Source organism: Pelophylax lessonae, assembly GCF_965119305.1.
Source record: "Pelophylax lessonae genome assembly, chromosome: 1".
Classification (NCBI taxonomy): Eukaryota; Metazoa; Chordata; class Amphibia; order Anura; family Ranidae; genus Pelophylax; species Pelophylax lessonae.
This window is the reverse complement of record NC_138768.1, coordinates 754,635,868-754,659,603: the sequence shown is the minus strand read 5'-3', so window position 1 is coordinate 754,659,603 and position 23,736 is coordinate 754,635,868. Positions and strand designations below refer to the sequence as shown.

Here is a 23,736-nt window from a genome sequence, read left to right as displayed (position 1 = left end):
ACACACCTTCTAATGTACAAAGCATTCCCATACCTCTCAAGCCTTGCTGACAGGTCGGTAGTACAATGCACCTTTGGTGGAGGACTCACTGGCAGTCACAAGGTCTGTGGCTCATGCATATGTTTATTGGGCAGCAGCAAAGGATCATTTACATTCCTTGGAAGGTATTTGCTCAGGGCACCTGTAATTAGCCTGTGTGGGTGGAGCTGATAGGGAGGGGGCAGGCTTAACGTTTCTTATTAGCAGTACACTTCAAAAGCACATTAAACATTATCAGGGACATAAGGTTTTGGTCTTGGAATTTAAGTAGAAAAAAGTAAATCACATCGCGGGCATGAAATTTCACAGTTTGGGATTTCGTATACATATTGCCCTTTAAAGGCAGAATAATAAGTGGCCATTACGGAGTGATTTAGGTACAAACAACTTCGCCCTAGAACAAGGCGTTGTGCAAACAGTGTTACCTAGCAGATTAGATAAAGTGCAGGATTGCTTGGCAGTACAGTGATCTGATAAAGAATGGAGAGAACTGGGAAATGGAAGAAAAAAAAATGAATTTGGACTACGAAAAGAGTATCCAAAGCTATTTCTCGTGTGCTGAAATCTAAGGTATATTCAATGTCAGTTCTTCCTCTAATATTTTCATACTGAAGACTTTCTGGCAAGGATGGACAACTATAATATTTGCAAAATCACATTGCATTACAAAATACAGCCATAAAGAGAAGGAGGTCAATATTGGCACCTGCTAGCACCAAAGGCTAAGAGACCTCGGGGAGCCAAAGGTACCAGTTTATTGAGCCCTCTGCAGATAACGTGCCCTCAGTGGGATCAGACTGTTAATGTATGAATGATTACCCTTGCAAGTTTTTATTGTTACACCCGATACTGACCTTTACTAGCTATAGGAACATCATTTCTAATGTGGGACCAAAAACAAGTGATAAGTATACACAGGCATCTCCTTGACCTCTAACCTATCCATTTCACTTGACTTATAGGCTCCATTCACACATAGCGATTTATTAGAGTTTTTCCAAGTGTTTTTGTAGCTTTTTTACAAGCATTCAGGCATTTTTGTTTAGCCAAAAGAAAGCACTAGGCAGGGGAGAGGGAGAGGAAATTAGGGGTAGACATGTACAATTCGGATTGGCCGAAAAATGACTAAAGACCGATTCCGATTCCAATTTTGTTTGAAGAATAGCTGGTTGTCAAAAGAGATGTATGGGTTTTTTTTTTAAATTTACACTTACCCAGGTGGATGCAGCCTCGGTCCGATGCTGCATCTGTCTCCTGGCATCTCTACACTGAGAACCGGGCGATTGAACATCGCTGATCGCTTGGTTCTGACAGCTTCATTAGCAGAGTCTCACAGCTCTCACAGCTCCATGTCAGTCAGCAGCTCTCTGCTCTTCTCCCTCCTCTCTCACTGGAGCACTGAGCTGTGGAGGGGGCAGGAGCGGCCGGCTCAGGCTCTCAGCGGCTCGCTGAGAGGCTGAGTAAGGTGTCAGTCCAGGTATCTAGGTGGATCCAGACTCTGTGGTCATGCTGATGCCGAGCCTGGACCGACTCTGTGATGTCAGCAGAGAGCGGACTTCAGCTGACTTTTCTGCTGAAAACAGGTCACAGGAGTGCAAAATGAACTGCACTCCTGTGATCCATAGGATAAGTAAAGACAAACAAGCTTTGGCTGTACTTCTCCTTTAAGCATTGGGCGGGCAAGCTAGCCGCCGCATCCTTAAGAACCGATGACAGGTGAATGTAAAAAAAAAAAAAACAAAAGCCACCTTGCCTCAAAGCACCCCCCATGTTGAGAGTATGTGGCCCGCTATGGTTCATGAGGGGGGGTCACTCGCTCGCCCCCTCCCCTTTCCTGGCCTGCCAAACTGCATGCTCGAAAAAGTGTATGGTCTGGTATGGATTTTAGGGGACCCAATGCCATTTTGTCTGTAACCGCATGTGTGAATTAGGCCTTAAACACTTTTTTGGATATTGAGTACATATGGAATATGCATGATTGATTCAAGTTGGACTTCTCAACACATAGTATTGGATGCACTTCTATTCAGTGGTGTCACTAGGGTTGGTGTCACCTGGTGCGGTGAAACATGGTGTCAACCCCCATCTCCCTTTGGGCTCTCTCCCATATTAACCCCCCCCCCCCCCACGAGCTCTCTCCTGTTTCAACCCCTCCATCAGGCTCTCTCCTGTCTCACCCCTCTCACCCCCAATGGGCTCTCTCCTGTCTAGTTTTGGGGCAGTCTGTGCTCTGTCACAAATAGGGGTGACACGATCGTGGTCAGATATCACATCCTACTTGATAGTGTCACCCCTGTGGCAGGTATCGCCTGGGTTTGGCCTGAACCACTTGCAACCTCATAGCAACTCCACTGCTTTTACTTAGATTATAGTAATATAGTAATTATAGTAATAGTAATTAAGTACAGTTTGGGATATTGAAGGTGGGCAGAGCCACTGTTTTATGATATTTATGCTTGTTATTATTATTATACAGGATTTATATAGTGTCAACAGTTTGCGCTTTACAGAATGAAGGCAGACAGTACAGTTACTGTACAATTTGGTACAAGAGGAATCAGAGGGCCCTGATCTCATTATTGCATGTCATTCATTTTTGCACATTGCCTTTGATGCACCTTTATTTGGAATATTCAGGGTATTAGTTTATTATAGGTTGCATTATTGCATACATAGTTTATATTATTTTTATGCACATTAATGCATATTTCAGGAGTTTTTTGTCCACATTTTATTGGAAGGTACATTTGATTGTTGATTGCGCTGCACTTTCTGGGGAATATTATTACTGTTTATGCGAGAATGCATATCAGGCCATTATTTAACACTGTGTAGGTTGTAGGAGTTTTGTTTTTGGTTAGGTGGTAACACGAAAAAATATTTGACATTTTCAAGTGGGATGTTGAGCATTGGCAGCCTTCATGGTTTTCCCATTATGGGTTTCCTTTTCCCTTATACCCCCCAATACTTGACCCTAACCTAAAACTAGCAACTACCCCTTCTTAAAGCCAGAGGTGTTTCCTGGACTTCCTCAACACGTGATCACTATGATTGGCTGTCACAAAGATCACGTAATCAGGAGCCCATCCTACCATCTATTGATTGCGAACAGTGACTAGGAACTCTTGGTGACAGCGTGACCACAGTGCTAGGGGCTCTGAGTGAACGCACTACCAGCAAAAAACAGAGACATCAGCTGTACCTAAATAGTATGTGGCAGCTCGCCGTTCTGCCATGCTGCTATATAAATGCACATGGTTGACAGCAACAAGTCAAAGGGCTAAATCACAGAAAAATGTGCATGTATGGCAGATATGTACTGCTTTTTTTTTGTTATTTTATTTTATTTCTTTTAGATTTGCTTTTACATTGTAATACTTCTATTTCGTAGGATAATGAACAATGAATGGGCAAGATAGTGCCTGTATACATTATGGCAGCTGCTGCTCTCCTTTTTTTACCCTAGTTTATCTAATACCATTTATGAACTAGAAAATGGTTGATCAAATGCTGCTTGTATATTGTACACAAATCCATTGCATGTACTGTAACATAAAATAAACAGAAGACCTAATCTCATAGAGGGTGGGAAGAACACTGGCTGTCTATAATAAAAGCTAATCAGTACATAACAACGGTGTGGTCCTTAGACACGCTTAGGCAAAGTAAACAGCACACCTACACAAAACAGCAAAAGAGAGATGAGAAAAAAAGAAATCCTAACTGAAACTCTCACTGCCAGGCTGCAATTTGTCAGTTCAGCGGGCAGAGCAGCCAACCAGCGGGAGAAAGGAAAAGAGGTGTGACCCTAATATGATTGATAGCTTGCAGTCCAGCAAAAATAAACATCAATGATAGCAGGAACTGATAGTAAAGTTGTGGACTCTTTCTTTTTTATTATTTTATCATCATTAGCAGGTAAAGCCCATGTTAATTGAAGGTGGGAAGATCACCCCAAAGGTTGATGCCAGAGGGGTGAAATTATGCGCCACGATTACCCCTTCATTTTTGTATAATGATTTCTTCCTAAGAAATTATTTTCAATGGAATCCCTAATTTTTTAAAAAAGATTTGTCACATTTGAGGCAATTTGTGTCAGCAACAAAATCACTAGCAGCAATAGCTGTTAATGCATCTCTATGGAATGTTACTCGAATTGCAGAGGGAGAGTGATTTACAGCAGAATATAACCCAATGCTGTAGACATATTGTAAGCGACTCTAGCAATTAAAACGCATCACTGGCATTAACCATTTGTAGCCCCAATCATTCTCTGCTAGAAAATCACCTGTCTAACATCAGCCATAAGTCTAAATTTGAAAATGTGAACATATAATATATGCAAGGCAATCTCAAATCTAGTTTACTAGAACCTTCAGGGCCCCAGTGCAAGAAACCATGAAGGGGGGGACATATTTACCGACCCCTCCCTGGTTCTCTATTGTCACACATCCCCTGCAGCAGCCGGCAGGAGAGGGGAGGGAGCACGGGGGGGGGGGACCAGGGGAGCACACAGGGGCCCAGAGACAGCAGAACACAAGTGAACTGGATAGGAGGAGTGGGGGGGGGCAGCATACAGAGGAACCAATCTCCTCCATTTTTCTCTTGAAGCTACAGGAGGAAAAAGGAGGACAGTGATTTCTCTACATGCTGACCCCACCGACCCTCCTATCCAAGTGTACAGGGGAGCTGTACAGGCCCCCTGGAGCATGGGGCCCGGTTGCAATTGCAACCCCTGTAGTTACGCCCCTGATATATAGTGGAATGCTTATCATTTGTAGCGATTTCACTCGTACTGGAAGTTCTCTGCAACTGATGGTAATTGTACCCATTTCTTAACAGAATAGAAAATGATCCTTTTAGCTTGTGTGCACCACCGTAACATGTCCGTAGTGTTCACCAGTGTCAATGACAAAACTTCCCATGCACACATCTAATTGCACTCATAAATATCTGAAACTGATTGGGGGCTATGGTCAACAAGATATTTCCTTGTCAGACCATTTCACTTATAGGATAAGTTCACTTTTTAGAAAAAAATAATAAATACACATATTTTCGCAGGTAAAAAAAAAATGACATTTATTATCATTATTATTTTTTTTTTTTTTGGAGCCTGTAAAGCATTGCACCAGCAGATTGCCAGTGCCATACAGGTCTCCAACAGATCTGCCAGTGTATCTGTGTGCTCGTACATTGTATACAGGCAGGCAGATACAATCTGACAGAGACAGGAAGAGAGATTGGACTACCTTGGCCCTCCACAGAGCTGAGGTAGCTCATTGAAAACTACAAGCCGACAGCTGCAAAGGTTGCCGGACCTTGTAGTTTCCTTTCACAGGATACTGTGAGTAAGTGATGTGGTGAAGCCACGTTTTTTTTAATTTTTTTCTATTGTGACAGCTAGCCAGTGGGGGGAGGGGAGAGGGAGAAGATCCCTGCTAGCTGTTAGATTGGGTAATTGAGGAGGTGCGGGGGACTGAGCTAGTGAGACTGGTAACCTATGTACTATCTAGGGAGAACCTGTCTACTTCCAGTGGTCCCTTCAGAGGTGAGCACTACATAACATAACCCCCCCCCAGAAACACATTTTCTGTCCTTTTGCTTGTTCTAACCAGTTGAACAATACAGACTTTAGACTCCTAACGATTTTTTTTAGCACTCTCATTGACCTAATACACTTGGACTTCTCAACTTGGGTAAATGTCCTCTCCTTGGGATCCCATCTTTGTGATGAATATATGGCTTAAATAATGACTCCACATTTTGATAAAAAAAAAAAAAAAACCTGTGTCCAGCTCCCTGCTACCACTAGCTTTGGACTTTCTACTTTTATTAATGTCAGGGTCCATTTCTATAGCCAAGAGTGCAGATAGAAAAGTTTGTAATACCTTTAAGTGAAAAAGTTGTATACTTTTTTCTATAATTTTATTTCTCTTTGATTATACATGGCAGGGCCCTGAATGGTGTAGGACACCTTATAGGAAACTCCCCTGCAATAACACATTATACCAGTTGATTAAATCTCTAGTAAAATCCTTACAAAAAAAAATAAAAATAAAGTCCAAAGGAGGAACTTGGGATATCATGCATGCTTGCACCATCATTATCATCATCATCATCTAGCCATTATGTTATGCCTATAGCTGGCTTAATAGTTAACTAAACCCAAATTAAAAACTTTTACAAACTGATTTATCTAAAAAGGTTTCACAAACACAGATACATTTCAGTCACAGAAAGGTTTCAGTGGATTATTGGAACGGAGGGTATTTAAAACCAAGTTTACAAAACAGAGTTATTATTTCAAGCACACATTGGACTTCCTACCCAAAAATATCATTGATTATCTTATTTTGTGTAAACTTTTCCATACATTTTTAAAACCTTTACACATGTAGTAGTCAAGACAGAGCACTAGTAGCTCCTTTTTAGGTTGGCCATCGATGGATCAGAATTTGGCCATTGCAGCCCAATTTCGATCCATCTATGGGCAGCCTGTCTTTTTTTTTTTCACTCATTCAGTGCTCCTAGCTATAGCTGGCAGCACTGATAGGTGTATTATTCTGACAGTTGGAATCTCTCCCCACTGTCAGAATACAATAGCTCTGTGGGAGGGATTCCACCATCAACACTGAGTGTGTCAATGGGGGAATGGACATGTTTTTTGCCCTTCAGGTTGAATAAAAAATGCATCATCTATTGCCTGCTTTACGTGTCTGCATTATATATTTTATGTTTAAAGTGGTATTAAACCCAAAAACAAAAATTCATTATATTGCAGCTTAACAATTCTTAGATGTGGTGGCTGCATTTGTTTTCTTTTTTTTTATTTATTTTTTCCTCTATTTTCACCTGATGGTTTGGCCAGTAAATCTGTTATTTTTCAATTTTCTTTAACAGACCAAGCTGTCCAGAAAAAGTGGCATTTAGAGGGTTGAGACAAACCAGGTAACACTTTGGAAAGATTTTATTCATCTATGTAACATCTTTATGCCAAAAGGAAAACACCTGGTGCTTTAACTTCTTAAAGCTAATTCCAGGTATGGATATTTTTTGCATAGTTACATTGGTCCAGCTTAGACCATACCTGGCCGGTCACTGCAGTAGCTGTACCTGTGTAACTATGCACAACTATCCATATCTGTAATTCAGATTTAAAAAGTGTTAGCTTCAGTTCAACTTTAATTAATTACTCAATTATGTACAGTACATGTAAATCTGTTGGTGCACATAACACTACCCTCATCCCAGACTGATGATGGTGCTGTCCATGGTGTCTCCTTTGCTCCTCCATCCAGATTGAGGAAAGTGGAAAAATAGCGCTGGACCCATAGGGTTATATCAGTGGTATTGCTATCCTAAAATATTGATGCTGATGTACATAATCTGGCTCCCAAACCAGCTGCTGACGAGGCCTGTGCTTGCAATCACACTGGAAAAAATAATAATAATAAAGGTCCAGTTCACTTATAGTCTATTCACATTGTTGTCAATCAAGCTCTAATGAAGGGAGTGCTCTTGGACCCCTGAAAAGCCATGGCTAATTTTAGAACTGTCCCCTGACTTTTATTGGAATAAAATTGTAGCTGGACCTCTTAGCAAAAACTTAAATTTCCATTTTTGTACCATTCAGATTGGAGACTCCCTAAAAAAGGATGTGTTTTATTGGCCTAATCACCCGGTTAAAATTTTAAGAGAGAAAAAAAAAAGGAAAACTAATGTTCAAGGATTCGTAAAGATTAGAATGCAATATGTTACATTTTTGTTTTTAGGTTTAACATTGCTATTAGCACAGTGGAATTTTCAGTCAGTAATGTGTATTCAATTTGTTGCTGTTTACTTTGTTCCACCCTTGTGTGTGTTTTTGTCAATCCCGGCCTCACCTTGGTAGGACAGCTCTGGTGCCCAGCATACACCTAGGTACCATGACACTTCACCTGTTGAAAAGAAGGTAGAGCACAACTGACACTGCTTCACATAACAACCAGCTTAGCTACTCCAGTTCAGCTTTAATTGAAATTCAAAACAACCTCAATTCGTTTTATTTGCTGGTTTAAATTAACATCCTGACTGAAAAAAAATGGACTTGAGAAGCAGGATCAGCACAAAGAACCTATGTTTTTGGGTCTGCCTCGTCTATATTTGTTCAGTTGTATCTGACTCTTGGTAATACTATGGGCCAGCTCTCTGGGCACTCATGCCAGTCTCCAAAGACGTTTCTTTGCAAGGTTTTTAATGGGTATGCCTCCAGGTCTTTCCTCAGCCCTCCCCAATAATTCTGCTTGGGAACAGCATACAAAATGTGATAACATATGTGCACAGGGTACCATCGGGCCTCCTGTAGGGGGCCAGGGCACACAGGGGGGCCCGGACAGCAGGGGGATTGGTGCAGCAGGACGGGAGGACAATTACAGAATGAAGCACTGTGTCTGTGCCTCCCCCTTCCAACAGCTAAAAGCTGTGTCCGCTGGCTTTCAGCTGCTGGAGGGAGAGACACAGTGTATCGTTCTGCAATTGTCCGCCCGTACTGCTGAACCGACCCCCTCCCTGGGCTGCCCTACATTTAATTCCCTTTGTGTGCCCAGGGCCCCCCCTTAATTCCCTTTGTGTGCTCAGCCCCCCCCCCCCTACAGCGCTGCTGGCTTTCCTCTCCCACCAGGCGCTGCCAGTACACAGGTGGATGGAGACTGGGGGAAGTGCCAGTAAATATGTCATTTACCAGCCCCTTCCTTTTCTGAATTGGACTCCTGTGTCCATTGATAATAACTAAGCATAGTAAACTGTTTGCTTCAGTTTATGAATGAACAGGAGCCTCTGTCTCCTGGTAATTCATCTTCAGTGCAGCTGAGGATACAGAGAAAGGAACTGAAGAATCTGTGTCCTTAAATCCTTTCTCTGTCTCAAAGGTGAGATGTCAGGGGTCTGTTTAGACCTCTAATATTTCATCTAAGCCCCCTGCTTCAACAGCATTGTAAAAAAAAAAAAAAAATGTAAAAAATAATTTTAACAATGTAGAAAATAAATTGGAAAAAAAAAATGTAATTGTGAAACAAATTGGAAAATAATTTCAAAAAATTGTAATTTTTGTAATTAGGTGGGGGTGCCCTGTCACGTAAGCTTGCGGGGCCCCATGATTTTTTTAGCAACAACCTTGTATGTGCATAGCCAATTTGTACACACATACTAGGGCATATTAACCTACCAGCATGTCTTTAGAGTGTTGGAGGACAATATGGTACCCAGAGGAAACCCATGCAATCACAGGGAGTACATGCAAATCCCATGCATATAGTGTTCCTACAGAGGTTCAAACCAAAGAACTCAGTGGAGCTGCATGCTCTTCTTTAGGTGGGTGGTCCAAAGGTAGTAAAACTGCGACTCATAAGTTTGCTTTAGTGCCGGTTCACATGAGTGCAATGCCAGATATCACATGTGATTCGCACTGCATTGCTGTGCATATCAAATGTGGTCTGTGCGATGCGATTTCACCCATACAAAATGTTTCCCACATCATACCAGTGGGAACCCGGATTTACACTCCCCCCGCCACTATAAATTAGTAAGTGCATGAATACAAAAAGCGGCTGTTAAAAGCTAGAGGAAATCAGCAGGACTGAAATGCAATAAAGTATGAAAAAGGTGTAAACAATCCTATCGTATTAAAAAAAATGATCAAGGTATAAACTTTAGCAAACTAAATGCTATCCAGTCAGGGTTTAGATCTACCTTAACTGTATTAAAGAATCATAGCCATGCCATTTTTTCTATCAAGTCGATCGAGATCTGAGCATCTCAAATGGTGTAAAATTGTTACAGCCTGAAATGTCTGAATGCCAAAATTAAAACAAAGAGAAGCAACCAGCAGTCTGTGGCAAACATACACACTCAGTTATTAGCGCAATGTCGCATCAACCAAAAAAACCAAAGTTTATGGGATGTGCATTTCTACCAAGGTGATGCAGTGGTCGCCACGTCGCCTTGAGGAAGGGATCCTGCACAGCCTGGAAACATTGGCTTATTTGATCGATGCAACATTGCACTAATAAATTCGTGTATACAGTATGTTTGCAAAAGACTGCTGGTGTTGCGTTCTCTTTTTACTACGTGGCGCCATCTACTACTTTCACTACGAGCAGGCAAACACTAAAAGGAGTGCCGTCTTCGTCCTTTGATTCCTGTGAATGTCAAAAATCAAATCATCTCATTACAAACTGTACAAGATGGCTGGAGATCTGACGCAATGTGAAAGCCTCGAGCCTCTGTCATAGTGTACAAAGCTGACACCAGACGTCGGGGAAAGTTCGGTCACGGTGTAAGCTACATGCAGATAAAATCTGAAATGTGTACCTGAAAATCTGTGTCGATGCAATGAAGAGCAAGCTTATTATGCAAAAGAACAGTATATGATGTAAAACAAGCAGACAGATAACTATAATAGGAAGGAAATAAGAGAAACTTCCCTAAAGACCGGGCTTCATCTGTTTCCTTAGTGTTGTTACTATCTCTCCATGTTATATGATGAACGCTAAAGAGGTGACTGAATACAAGTGGAAATTCTGTGAATACCACAACCCAAGCCCCACAGTAAAGGTAGCATATTGCTATGTGAGGTATGTATACTTTAAAGAAACATTCAAGTACACATCTCTAACTATCTAAAAAATCTATCAAAATGGCCTCAGTTATGTAGAGATGCAATTTTACACTGCAACGCTGGTGTGTCCACGTTAGTTGTATCATCCATGTAATTCAGTCTCTGCCACCAATAGAAAAACCAAAAAAGGAAAAAAATCAAGTGATATTAAAGTGCAACTCTAGCCATGGCTTGCCAAGGTGCTACTCAGGACCAAAAAAAATAACCGCGCTAAACACACTGTAAAGGAAAATAAATATATGTGCTAAATGAAATATACACAACTGAAATAAAACTAAAAGGTCAAAGCAGCAGCTGAAGTGGGAACACACCAATTAGAGAATATAAAATAGGAGCCGCGCTAATTTGAGACATGCAAAATAAAAGCATGTGATTAAATGAGACAATCAAATAGTGAATCAAATAATACAAAGGTTGTGCTAGAATGAAGCAATCAAAAATAAATATTAATGATAAATCAATTGATGTACATCCAAATGATATGTAAATAAAGAATACAGTCCAAAAGATTGTGCAAAGTGTAGAAACAGGAATTCCTTCACCGTGATGGATAGCTCTTTAATCTATGAGAACTTAAAGTGGAGTTCCACCCAAAAGTGGAACTTCCGCTTTAGGTATTCTAACCCCCTGACATGCCACATTTGGCATGTCATTTTTTTTGGGGGGGGGAGCGGGTACCTAGTTTTGACAGGTACCCGCTCCCACTTCCGCTCGGAGCGCCGCGGCACCCTGAACGGAAGTTCTCCTCTCCCCCTCCCACCCTGCAATCTTCTGGGACATGTCAGAGGTCCCAGAAGATTGCCGGCCAATCAAGACGCGCAGCGCGACTCGCGCATGCGTAGTGGGTACCCGGCTGTGAAGCCGCAAACTGTCACAGCCGGGTGCCCACAGCAGTGATGCCGGCACCGCCGAGACCAGAGGGAAGAGGATCGAGGCTTCGGGTGGCCGCATCGCTGGACCGTTGGACAGGTGAGTGAAAAGGCTGGAACTCCGCTTTAAGGACCACGCTATGCGCTTACCACAAATCAGATGTAAACGAGCCCAATAGTATATGAAGATAGCCAAGACAGAGATTCATTCACCGCAGTGCTTCCAATCCGTAATGAAAAGTGAGGGTCACACTATGCGCTTACCACAACTTAGATGAATATGAGCCCAACTCAATATATGGAAGGTGAGCTTCTGACCGATCCAATGGAAATGGGATGATCCCTCCAACTGATGCAGCCTAGCAGGAGCGCCAATCAAATGCAGGGCTAAGGCACGAACCGTCCGGATCAACCTCACTCCGGCATCAGCCACAAAGAAAATAGGGGCCACTCAGGAGCTTATGCAGTATCTCACAAAAGTGAGTACACCCCCTCACATGTTTATAAATATTTTATTATATCTTTTCATGTGACAACACTGAAGAAATTACACTTTTCTACAATGTAAAGTAGTGAGTGTACAGCTTGTATAACAGTGTACATTTGCTGTCCCCTCAAAATAACTCAACACACAGCCATTAATGTCTAAACCACTGGAAACAAAAGTGAGTACACCCCTAAGTGAAAATGTCCAAATTGGGCCCAATTAGCCATTTTCCCTCCCCGGTGTCATGTGACTCGTTAGTGTTACAAGGTCTCAGGTGTGAATGGGAAGCAGGTGTGTTAAATTTGGTGTTATCGCTCTCGCTCTCTCATACTGGTCAATGGAAGTTCAACATGGCACCTCATGGCAAAGAACTCTCTGAGGATCTGAAAAAAAGAATTGTTGCTCTACATAAAGATGGCCTAGGCCAGTGGTTCTCAAATCCGGTCCTCGGGACCCACCAACAGGCCAGGTTTGCAAGATAACTAAATTACATCACAGGTGATCTCATTTGCTTCTCAGTGATTGCAGTATTCTAGTCTGCATCCCCCAAGGTAATACTTAAAATCTGGCCTGTTAGTGGGTCCCGAGGACCGGATTTGAGAACCACTGGCCTAGGCTATAAGAAGATTGCCAAGACCCAGAAACTGAGCTGCAGCAGGGTGGCCAGGACCATACAGCAGTTTAACAGGACAGGTTCCACTCAGAACAGGCCTCGCCATGGTCGACCAAAGAAGTCGAGTGCATGTGCTCAGCGTCATATCCAGAGTTTGTCTTTGGGAAATAGACGTATGAGGGCTGCCAGCATTGCTGAAGAGGTTGAAGGGGTGGGGGCTCAGCTTGTCAGTGCTCAGACCATATGCCGCTCACTGCATCAAATTGGACTGCATGGCTGCTGGCCCAGAAGGAAGCCTCTTCTAAAGATGATGCACAAGAAAGCCTGCAAACAGTTTTCTGAAGAGAAGCAGACTAAGGACATAGATCACTGGAACCACGTTCTGTGGTCTGATGAGACCAAGATTGGTTCAGATGGTGTCAAGCGTGTGTGGCGGCAACCAAGTGAGGAGTACAAAGACAAAGACAAGTGTGTCTTGCCTACATACAGTCAAGCATGGTGGTGGGAGTGTAATGTCAAAAAGCAATAATTCTCCTGCGCTCGGGTGGTATGTAACAAAAGATGAATGATCTTATGTTGTCTTTGTAGGCACCGCTTTAGGTCTTGCAGACCCCCCCCCCCCCCCCCCAGGACAAAGCGTATTTGAATACCCTGAAAAACAACAACAAGAGAGGGGCGCATCGACCTCATGCATTACCACTATAAAGGTTTATTAAAATCCGAAAGCAACATACATTGTACTCACAAACAAATGATAATTGCACACATGTAAACACAATGGAAACAATCGTCTCCAAAGTAAATGCATCTGGTGCTCACAAAGCTGTTGTACATCCTTTGTCGTTATTGAGAAATAAACTTATATATTTTTAAATTATTAAAGTTTTGTAACTCATGTTCACCTTTAATGCCTGATACACACATTTTTTTTGTTGCATGCTAGTCTCATATCAAAAGTGAAGAGCTTATTAAAGTGACAAAAACTTTCTTAGGACAGAATAAAAATTTGGAAGTGATGTAATTGTATTGTACTTTCAAACGACAACTGTACTGATTACCGCTTAATGACCGCCCCACATACATATACTGCGACAGGGCATGCGTTAAGAGCGAAAATCACGTACTTGAAAGTGATTTGTTTCTTTGGTGTGCGCCACCAGAGTCCTGCTCCCGCTTTGATTGGTCACAGCGGGAGCCAATCAGCGATGTCCGCCGGAAACCCGGCGATCGTTCCAAGAGAGGCAGAACGGCGGTCTCCTCTAAGATCTAGTTAGTGATTTTGCTTTTTCTGTTATATTTATTTATAATAAAGAACGGCGGTCTGCCTATGTAAACAAGGCAGATTGTTGTTCTGTTAGCAAGGAAGAGAGAGATCTTGTGTTTCTGCTAAGCAGGAACAGGGATCTTTGTCTTCTTTCAGTTAAACCATCCCCACACAGTAAGAAAGCACTCCTAGAGAACACATTTAACCCTTTGATCGCTCCTGATGTTAACCCCTTCCCTGTCAGTGCTATTAGCACTGATCTGATGTATTGGTGTCACTGGTTCCCAAAAAGTGTCAGTTAGGTGTCCGATTTGTCCGCGACAATGTCGCAGTCATGCTAAAAATTGCTGGTCGTCGCTATTACTAGTAAAAAAAAAAAAAAGTCCATACATCTATCACATAGTTTGTAGCCGCTATTACTTTTGCGCAAAATATCAAGATTTTTTTTTCACCAAAAACATGTAGTAGAATACATATTGGCCTAAACTGATGAAGAAATTTAAAATGTAAAATTTTTTTTTATTGGATGTGTTTTATAACAGAAAGTACAAAATATTGGATTTTTTTTTTTTTTTTTCAAAATTGCTTATAGCGCAAAAAAATTAAAAACAGACATGTAGCAGAAAACATATTGCCCTAAATTGAAGAAAATTGATTTTTTCAATTTTTTTTAATTGGATGTTTTATAGCAAAAAGTAGGAAGAATTGTTTGTTTTGTTTTTTTTTATCTTTTTTTATTTATAGGGCAAAAAAAAACGCAGAGGTGATTAAATACCACCAAAGGAAAGATCTATTTGTGGGAAAAAAAGGACATCAATTTTATCTGAGTACAGAGTCGCACGACCGCGCAGTTGTCCGTTAAAGCAATGCAGTGCAGTATAGCAAAAAATGGCCTGGTCGTGAAGGTGGTAAAACCTTCCGGAGCTAAAGTGGTTAAACAAAAATTGTACAATTGTACAATTTTTTTGTTCCATTGGATAATTTCTGACGAACTGTCCTGATTGGCTGTCCAAAGCTCTGTACTAACGATTCGATTATCGTACGATCGATGAAAGCCACATTAGTTGTACGATTTTCTGATTGGGTGTATGAACTATTAGGCTCTGCATGTGATCCCACACAATACAGTTTCCTCTTTGTACATTATGAGTAGAATAGGACAGGTCCGCCTTTTTAAATAATGAACTTCCTTCACCATGATGAAAAACATATTAGGCTGCTGAGCCATAGCAGTGAAAAGCACACACCTGCAAAGCTGCGACAAGCCAAGAATAAACAGAGTCCTACCAATCAAAGTCATTTGTTTAAAGATCCACTCGACTATTGTGAGAATGTCTTTCCATTTCAGCGCAGTGTGGAAACAGAAAATGTTGTAGATCATTGCATCTGTTTATAGTACACCACTTAGACTGTATGCACAACTCCCGAATCACAATAGCACTTGTCTATGTCCCCGCTCCCTGGATAAACACAGAATCAGTGCTCTGGAAAGTGCCAGGTGACAAGCAGGACGTTGGCGTTGGGGGGAGAAAGAAGTCCTGAGATGGGAATGCTGACAAAACAGTACAACATAAGAGAAAGCGTGCATACAGCATAATAGGGTATGGGCCAAATATGTGTCTGCATCGGCTGATTGGACGGAATTTATTTTTAGATTTTCTTTGGAGATAAAATAAAGTCTGATAATGGAAATATCAGCTTTTTAGTTTAATATTGAACAGCAATTATAATTTACACAATGGCCGCCTATAGAGTTCCCTTTGGGGCTCTCCACCCCATTTTTTCTGAACTCTCAGACAAGCTTTATAAATTCTGCCCTTTGAATGGATGTAGAGAAGAAAAGACTGCAGGTAGAGAGATACAACTTAGGTAGGAGAATTTGTTTAATCTCTGTGTATCACCTGAGGCCAGTCACTTCACTATGTGCATTTGGCAGCTACAGTGAATGGTCATATCTGTCATTGGTAATTAGAAGGCCAAATCTGTCCAGACTGGACACAGCTGAGCTGATCAGACATCTGCCCAATGGAAAAGTGTCAGTAGTCCTTATATTTATCCCTGAGGACACTTTAATACATCTTATATACAGTAAGCCACCATTCACAATTAGCATTAGTTTTCCTAGGCAACAGCCCCCCTCATACTTACGTGAGGTCCATCTAGATCCAGCGATGTTGCAGGAGTGTTTCGGCTGCCCGGGACTCCCCTCCTCATTGACTGAGACAGCAATGCGGCTCCATTGGCTCCTGCTGCTTTCTGTCGAAGTCAATTAGCCAATGAGTAGAGAAAGGGGACGGGGCCACGGCTCCTTGTCTGAATAGACACAGGGAGCTGCGGCTCGGCTCGGATGCCCCCATAGCAAGCTGCTTGCTGTGGGGGCACTCAACAGGAGGGAGGGGCCAGGATCACCAAAGAGGGACCAGAGAAAAGAAAGATCTGGGCTCCTCTGTGAAAAAACCACTACACATAGCAGGTAAGAATAACATGTTTGGTAATTTTAAACTAAAAAAAGTGAACCTTTAGTATCGCTTTAAGCATTGTCACACTTCAGGAATCATTCAGGGGTGACTAGAAGCTAACACATGTTTTGGATGCGTGTTAACTCAAGAGTGTACTGTATGTACATCTTATAAAGGTGTTTATGTGAGTTTTCCTGTGTTTTAAAAACTTTTAGGCCTTGTACACACTACTGGGAACACCCGCTGGGTTGAACAAAAAATAAAAACTGACAGCTCAGGTCAGAGCTACTGTACTAACAATCTGATTTTAGTACAGCAATCTCCCCCGCTGAGCTATTGTGTTCTGATGGGGGGGGGGGGGGGCTCTCAGCGCTCTCAACCATTGGATACCGGATGACGGACCGTTTTCGGTCATGACCTTTCGACAGGTCGTCTTTTGCCGTACTGGCTGTCGTACACACGGACCGAATGTGCCGACTTTCGGCCCATTAGTACTAGGCTTTAGGCAGATTTCCTAGTGTGTTTCAATAAATCTCAGCTGACATAGGAAATATATCTGCAGGGGAAGAAACAGGGATTGCCCTAAAATAGGCATATGTCAGATACTGTGATTGCCTATATTTATAGGTATATACTCAACATGACTTGTTTAGGAGACAGTAGCGTGCCACTCCTTAAATTGTGTTTAAACAGTAAATGAACTAAACAAAATAATGATTATAGCTTGCCTTGGGATTTAGCTTTGAAAGCATATTGCACAATGACACAAGTTGGATTATAACAGAACTATTTTAAAGCCATTGCATAAACGGAATTATAGGGGGATCTGTTTTAGTTTAGGTAAACAGAAAGGTTTCCAAGGGGTGAGGTGACGTCCCATTATTAGTAAGTGGCATAGTATAACAGTAAATACCAGAGTGGGGCTGACGGCATGCAGAATACAATGCAACGTCAGCAACAAACCCTGTACAATATAGGTATATTTAACGAAAAAGGTGCAAAGAGAAAAGCAAATAGTAAAAAACCCAGCTGTGTACCTTTAAGATTGCAGTTGGGATAAAAAAGGATCATAAAAAAGGATCAGAACACCATAACAGGCTTTATTCATATCATCGCCTTGTGGCTTACTGCAGTCTTTAACATGTTACTAAAAAGCACTGGCATATGTGCAGGCTCCCTGACACACATATACATATGAGAAAAACAACTTACCTATGCTATAGCACATCACAAACATACAGGTGCTGCATTGCCAAAATTATACAAATATTGCAGGTGCATTGATTGCCTATTCAATATGAATTGGTTGTCTCAGGCTCGGTTCACACTGCCGCGACTTGGGATCTAACTTGTGACAAGTGCAATCCAATGTTAGCCAATGAGAGCTGTCTTAATTAGTCACTCTGATTTTGGAAAAGGTTCCTGGACTACTTTAAGGCCACTTCTATCCAACTTGTGCCCATAGACTTTAATGGAAATCCCCTCTAAGTTGGATCCTCATCTATATTGATGTGATTTAGATCCGACATTACAGGAAGATTACCCAGGCATTACCTGCGGTATAGTCCCTCCCTTGCTTCAAAGTCCTATCAAGTCGCATCAAAGTAGTACTCATGTTGCCAGCAAATCACCAGGAAGTCGCCTGGCAAAGTCGCACCATAAGTTGTATGACTTTCAGGTCGCAGTAGTGTAAACCAAGCCTAAGCGCAAAGCACGAAAAAAGCCCATTAACACACTCTTAACAGTATGAGCGGGACCACAGGACCATTCACACCTATGCACTTGAGCTGTAGCCTACAAAATAATGCATACATGTTGGTTCATACCTGAGTGTTTCCCAAATCACCTCCGCATTTAACATCAAGATTTTCATTAAAGCTCAAAAAAGTACAGAGCTTCTTTGGAGCAGATTTGAGTATTTGTTTCCCCTATGAATTTCATGGGAGCATATAAAGAAACCTCAAATGCACAATTTCTGGCCTTCCCCTAATAACTAGCTTTACATTGTCTAAAGCAAAAACACTTGAGCCTGAAAATGCCCAAAAAACCTGTGTACAAATGCACTTAAAAAAGTTTCAAAAGCACTTAAAGAAGCTAAAGCTCAAGGGTGGGCTTAAGGTTATGGCTTCCCTTTAAAACCCACTAAACAGCTGTGTATAGCTGTAAACCAGCCATAAGGTAAAGAATGGAATCCCAACTTGAAATATACTTTCATGAAACAAATCAATGTGTTTTATTGCAGAAAAATCAACAAATAAGGGGCACACAGTACCACTGTATCTTACAAGCACGAAGGTCTTTCTGTTGAGCAGACAAGGTTGTACTTCTATTTCTTGGGGGAAAATAAGACTATAGTAGACCTTCACTCAAAATGTATAGTACTACTCATCCTCCTCCTCCCCCTTGCCCCTAATTTGAACTGTATTTTTTTTTTTTTTGAGGTGCGGGTACCTTTGATTGACAGGTACCCCTTACACTTTCTCAATTCTCGCCTAGGCAAGAATGACGTCCGCTTGTGACCCCTCTGCTCACAGTCCCCTGCGACACGTCATATGTTTCAAGAGGCTGCAGGACCAGTCCCACAGTACTATCGTGCCATGCGCAGTGGGCAGCCAACTGTGAGACATCAGGAAATCACAGCCAGCTCACAAATCCAGATGGCGGCGGTGGAGAGCTGAAGCCAGGCAAAGAATCAGCTGTGGCAAAGACAGTGCTGGTCTCCATGGGCCAATAAGTGTTTGTTTCCTTTTGAGATGTTTTTGACACACAAATGCATTTTTGCTGCATTTTCTTTCTTTTCTTTCAGAAGATTTTTCACCTTTGGCGCGCTTTCAAAAACTTGACAAAAACTTGCAATCTAATAGAAGTCAATAGGAGCATGGCTTAAAACACATATAAAATGCTTGTAAACTGGGCTTACATTCGCAATGTGGCCAAACCACAACACACCAATGTGAACCCGGCCTTAAACTAGTGTTAAAGCAGAGTTCCACCCATAAGGCACCTTTCAGGGGGGAGGGGGGAACGGGTACCTGTTTTTGACAGGTACCCTTCCCCACTTTCGGAAGACAGCGACACGGTGCCGTTCCTCAGAAGTTCCTCCTTCCCCTGCCGCTGGGCCAATTAGAAAGCGCAGCCGGTTTCCCTTAGAATGAATGGCGGAGGCAGCACCCGGCAGCCGAATCTGAAAATTGGCTGGGGTGCTCACATCTCGGGGCTCCCTGGACAGGTACTGTAAGTGTAAGTGTCTACAGTATTTGTAGTTGCTGACGTTTAATTTTTTTTTCCCCAGCTGGAACAACTCTTTAAGTTCCTCTTTAATATTATTCCAAACATCCCTGTAAAATATAATAAACAGGTCGTTGAAAACGCCCTGTGGGAGGGGCGAAACGCGTCTACGCAGATTCCGGTTCCTCATTGACGTCGCTTAGCGGTGGAACGCACGTGGAGGTTGCGTTCCATGCTCGCTTTGCGTTACAATTCCGGATTGAGTGACTGAACTACTCGTTTCCTTTGTTTACCCGAATGCACTATGTTGCCTACATTATTGTAAGTGCAATTTTAATGTTTTAATTAATAAATAAGGCTTTATTACACTATTGGAATCTTCCCTTCTCCATTTATGAGTGCCAAGCTTCATATTTATTTGGATCAATTCTTTGGACTGTTCACCAAACACATATTTATTCATTCTTATACATTTTTGGACTTTCAATGAACACTTGCTTATCATTAATTTTGATCACATTTGTAATATGCTTCACTGTTTTGCGCTGTGTTTTATGATTAAGTATTGATTACTGATAATTTTTGAACAGCTGCAATGGTGATTATCTATTAGGTTACTCCTAGTGCGGGTTTATTTGAGTTGCAAATAAACAGACACTGGTCCCTTTAAACGAATTTTAAAATTTGCAAATCACATTTTAAATGAAGCAACAGTTTTTTTTTTGTTTTTTTGTTTTTTTTTGTAAAATCCTACCAAATCTGTGGCTTGATAGATAGATAATTTTGTGTATAGATAGAATTTTGCACGTTGCATCAGATTTTGCACAGAATTACAGGAAATGAGTGTGTGGCAGGTGACCGATCAGCTGACAAATGATTGCAACACCAGCCTGTAAGTTATGCTTCTCATGACCTCTCTGGCCAGCACAGAGAACACTGTCATTTGTAGCCATCAGGAAAGCTGATTGTGCGTTCTTGCATTAAATGACCAAGTGCTGAAACAAAGTGAAAAGAACACTGCATTTCCTTTGCTCATTTGATCAGCTCCCTAAAGCAAAGCTTCTAATGGAAACAAAGCTGGCCATAGAAGGGCAGATTGGTTCGGCTGATGTTTCTCATTCTTTAGGGTCTGGAGCCTCATTTGCAACAGACGTGAGGCTCCAATAAAATCATTTTTTTTTTTTTTTACACATTTACTTTTTTTTCTGCTGCAAAACAGGATCAGTAGCTAAGCTAACACCCATAAAATTTAAATAAATTCAACAAATACAATTTCTAGGTTGCTTATCCTTTAATTGACTGCATTTCAGTAGCTATTAAGTAGCAGCGCTACTTGCATTGTCTGGCACAACCACATGGAGAAACTATACATACCACTGGTTCAAGACATTAGAGGATATTCCAGCATGCGGTTATGATCTGAATGCCATCTGACTGCTGGTGATGGCTTATTAGTGGGAACAAAAATGATTAGAATCAAAAATGCTTCTCAACCTTTTTTCAAGTCAAGGCACACTCTAAAATTATGGACAATCTCAAGGCACCCCATTCTAAAATGTGAACAACGAAACTAATATTTTTCCATAATACAGTGGCATCCACACATGTATGACACCCCAACACTAGAGGTGATTTATTCTTACAAAGCAAATACATCTTTGCACAGTGGTACTGACTAGTATTCCAGCGTTTCTCAAACAATGATGCTGTGCAGGCGCCCAAGGTCCTCTTTATCAATCTATGACATCATCGGCTGTTAGGATTCCAGCGGCTGGCCAGCATAGTGCCCAAGGTTGTATTGATGCACAATAAAAACCCGTGGCTTTGTGTAACAAAAAAAAGCAGTCTTGATTTATCGCTGCCTTGATTACAATTTTTGGGCAATTTGGGGCAATTGTTAGGCATTTTGCCAAAGGCACTCCTGAAGAACCCAAACGGCACCCTGGTTGAAAAAGGCTGTTCTAGCCTGTCCACCTGTAATGGCAAACTAGTGGTATCTTTTGGAACTCAGAGATATGACATCCACAGGGACAGCACTTCCAGTGTAAAGCTATGCATTTTACTGCTCTAAAGATGCAACTTGCAGGATTAAAAAAATGAAACACTAAAGTCTAGTACACACAGGTCAAATGTCGGGAAACAAGGCTGGTTCAATAGAAACTGGCCGACATTGGACCCATGTGTATGGGAGCTGGTCCGACAAAAGCTGGCGGTGCGGTCGGCTTCGGTTAGAAGAGTCATGACCGAAAACGTCTGACTACTGGCTCCCTACGAGCCCAATGGGTGAGAACGCTGACTGGAGTGTTCTGGCAGTCCCCCTGTCATTACATAATAGCACAGCAGGGGAGATCGCTGTACTAACATTGGATTGTTAGTACAGCGGCTCTGACCTGAGCTCTCAATTTTTTTTTTTCGTTCAACCCGCTGGGTTAAACGAAAAAAAATAACTAGTAGTGTGTACCAGGCTTTAAACTTAGCAAAGCTAATACTGTACTACAGGTGTAGATTTAAGTGCTGTAAAATGCAATTAGGACCTCAGGTAAACAACAATAAATTAACATACAGTTCTCCTCTAAAATGTTTATCTACATTAGATTACCTGTTCAATGTAAATGTATGAAAACATTCCATCCAGTTTAAACAAAATGTTTATTATTAGTCATCAGTCAGTCAATTGTAATAAAGAAATCTTATTTATGACCATCTCTCCAATAACAAGACTTTATTTCTATCACTGATAAACTGTTCAATTTAAAGTGTATGTACACCCCAACAATAAATGTATGTTATTTTCTCTCTTTTGGTGTTGGTTAACATACCACTGAAGGTTACTATACCATTGAAAGCGTTTTAATATATCGATTCAACAAGTGAAATAAAAAGCCTGCTCATCCAGCTCAGCACAAGTCTGACCACTGAAGGACAGACAGGATGTTCTCTCAGCACAGCCAGAATACTGACCACACTGGGATGGATGTGCTTTTATGCCTAGCATGGCCAGTTTGAAAAAGGAAAGCTGGGAGACTGTCAGGAACACCAGCGATTTCACACAAAGGGAGAAATACAAAGAGAAAAGGATGCTATGTAACACAAATACATGGTACAACAGACACATATCAGAAATATGAAATGTTGAGGTAACATATCCTTGAACTAACATTTTTTTAAGCAGTTACAGCAACAGATTTTTTTTCATTTTTGCTAAAAAGGTTCTACATAAACCAATAAAGGCTGACCATTGTATGCACCCCTATCAGTGGTAAATGGTTTGTCTCAACGCTTTAAGGCTAGCCATAGACAGTCAGATTCGAATGGTGTGTGGGCAGGCTGAATGTACCAAGTTGATCAATCAACTTGGGTACAGCCAGCCTGCCAGATTCACTTGCGATAATCGCCAGTGGCTGCTATATCCGCTAGCAATATTCACTGTCTTCTCCTGGCGGGGACAGCTTCCCCCAGCTGTTTATTGCAGCCTCCAGTAAGCCTCACCACAAGTTCTGTCTGTTTTTGGACACATTCCCAGAGAATGTCCGATGTTCTTGGATCTGATACCCCATACACATCACACTGACACATAGCAAAAAAGTGCACTTATGTTCCACAATGTGCTGCAAAAGACTGTAAAGAGGACTTTCCAGGGCAATGCTAATGCCTCATACACACGCATTGATAGTTGGCCGTGAATTTTCGGCCAACGTCCGATCGGACGATTTTCGGCTTGTTAGTATGATGCTTTCGACAACCGACTCCGACTTTTCGGCCGAATAAAATCTGGTGTGCAGGCTATAAAATTTTTGTTGGCCGTCACCACCACGGCCGATTTTCCGTCAGTCAGTACAGATTTCGCCAGACAAAAATCTGATGAGCAAGGCTGGGCATGCTCAGAGAAGAGAAAACACACGGAAAATAAACCATCACATGACATCACTTCTGAAGTTGATTCTTGTTGGCCGAGAAAATTCGTGTGCAGTCTAGAGCACATTCCAACCAACACAACAACACTGGACAAAAGACGGCCGATCGGTCGGCCGATAATCGTTGCGTGTGTACGAGGCTTAAGCCTCCCACTGATGCTCTAATGTGCACTGCCAGGCTAATGTCCACCAACCACTAAATTATT

General features: G+C 41.8%; 1 protein-coding gene and 1 long non-coding RNA gene across 8 annotated transcripts in view; one reads left to right on the top strand and one right to left on the bottom strand.

Moving 5' to 3' along the window:
* Positions 1–23,736, bottom strand: part of RBM47 (RNA binding motif protein 47) — a 173,199-nt gene that overhangs the window by 36,714 nt on the left and 112,749 nt on the right. Inside the window, exon 1 of one of the 7 annotated variants that reach the window (XM_082256129.1) lies at positions 34–150. The exons of 5 other annotated variants lie outside the window; for them this stretch is intronic. The gene's annotated coding sequence lies outside the window, so the exon portion shown is untranslated. Of the gene's footprint in view, positions 1–6; positions 151–23,736 lie in introns of those variants that run through there. One more of the 7 variants, XM_082256130.1, reaches the window with a different exon arrangement.
* LOC309554452 overlaps positions 10,470–23,736 on the top strand; it is a 51,446-nt gene continuing 38,179 nt past the window's right edge. Inside the window, exon 1 of the long non-coding RNA XR_014225235.1 lies at positions 10,470–10,652. This is a non-coding gene — a long non-coding RNA (uncharacterized lncRNA). The remainder of the gene's footprint in view (positions 10,653–23,736) is intronic.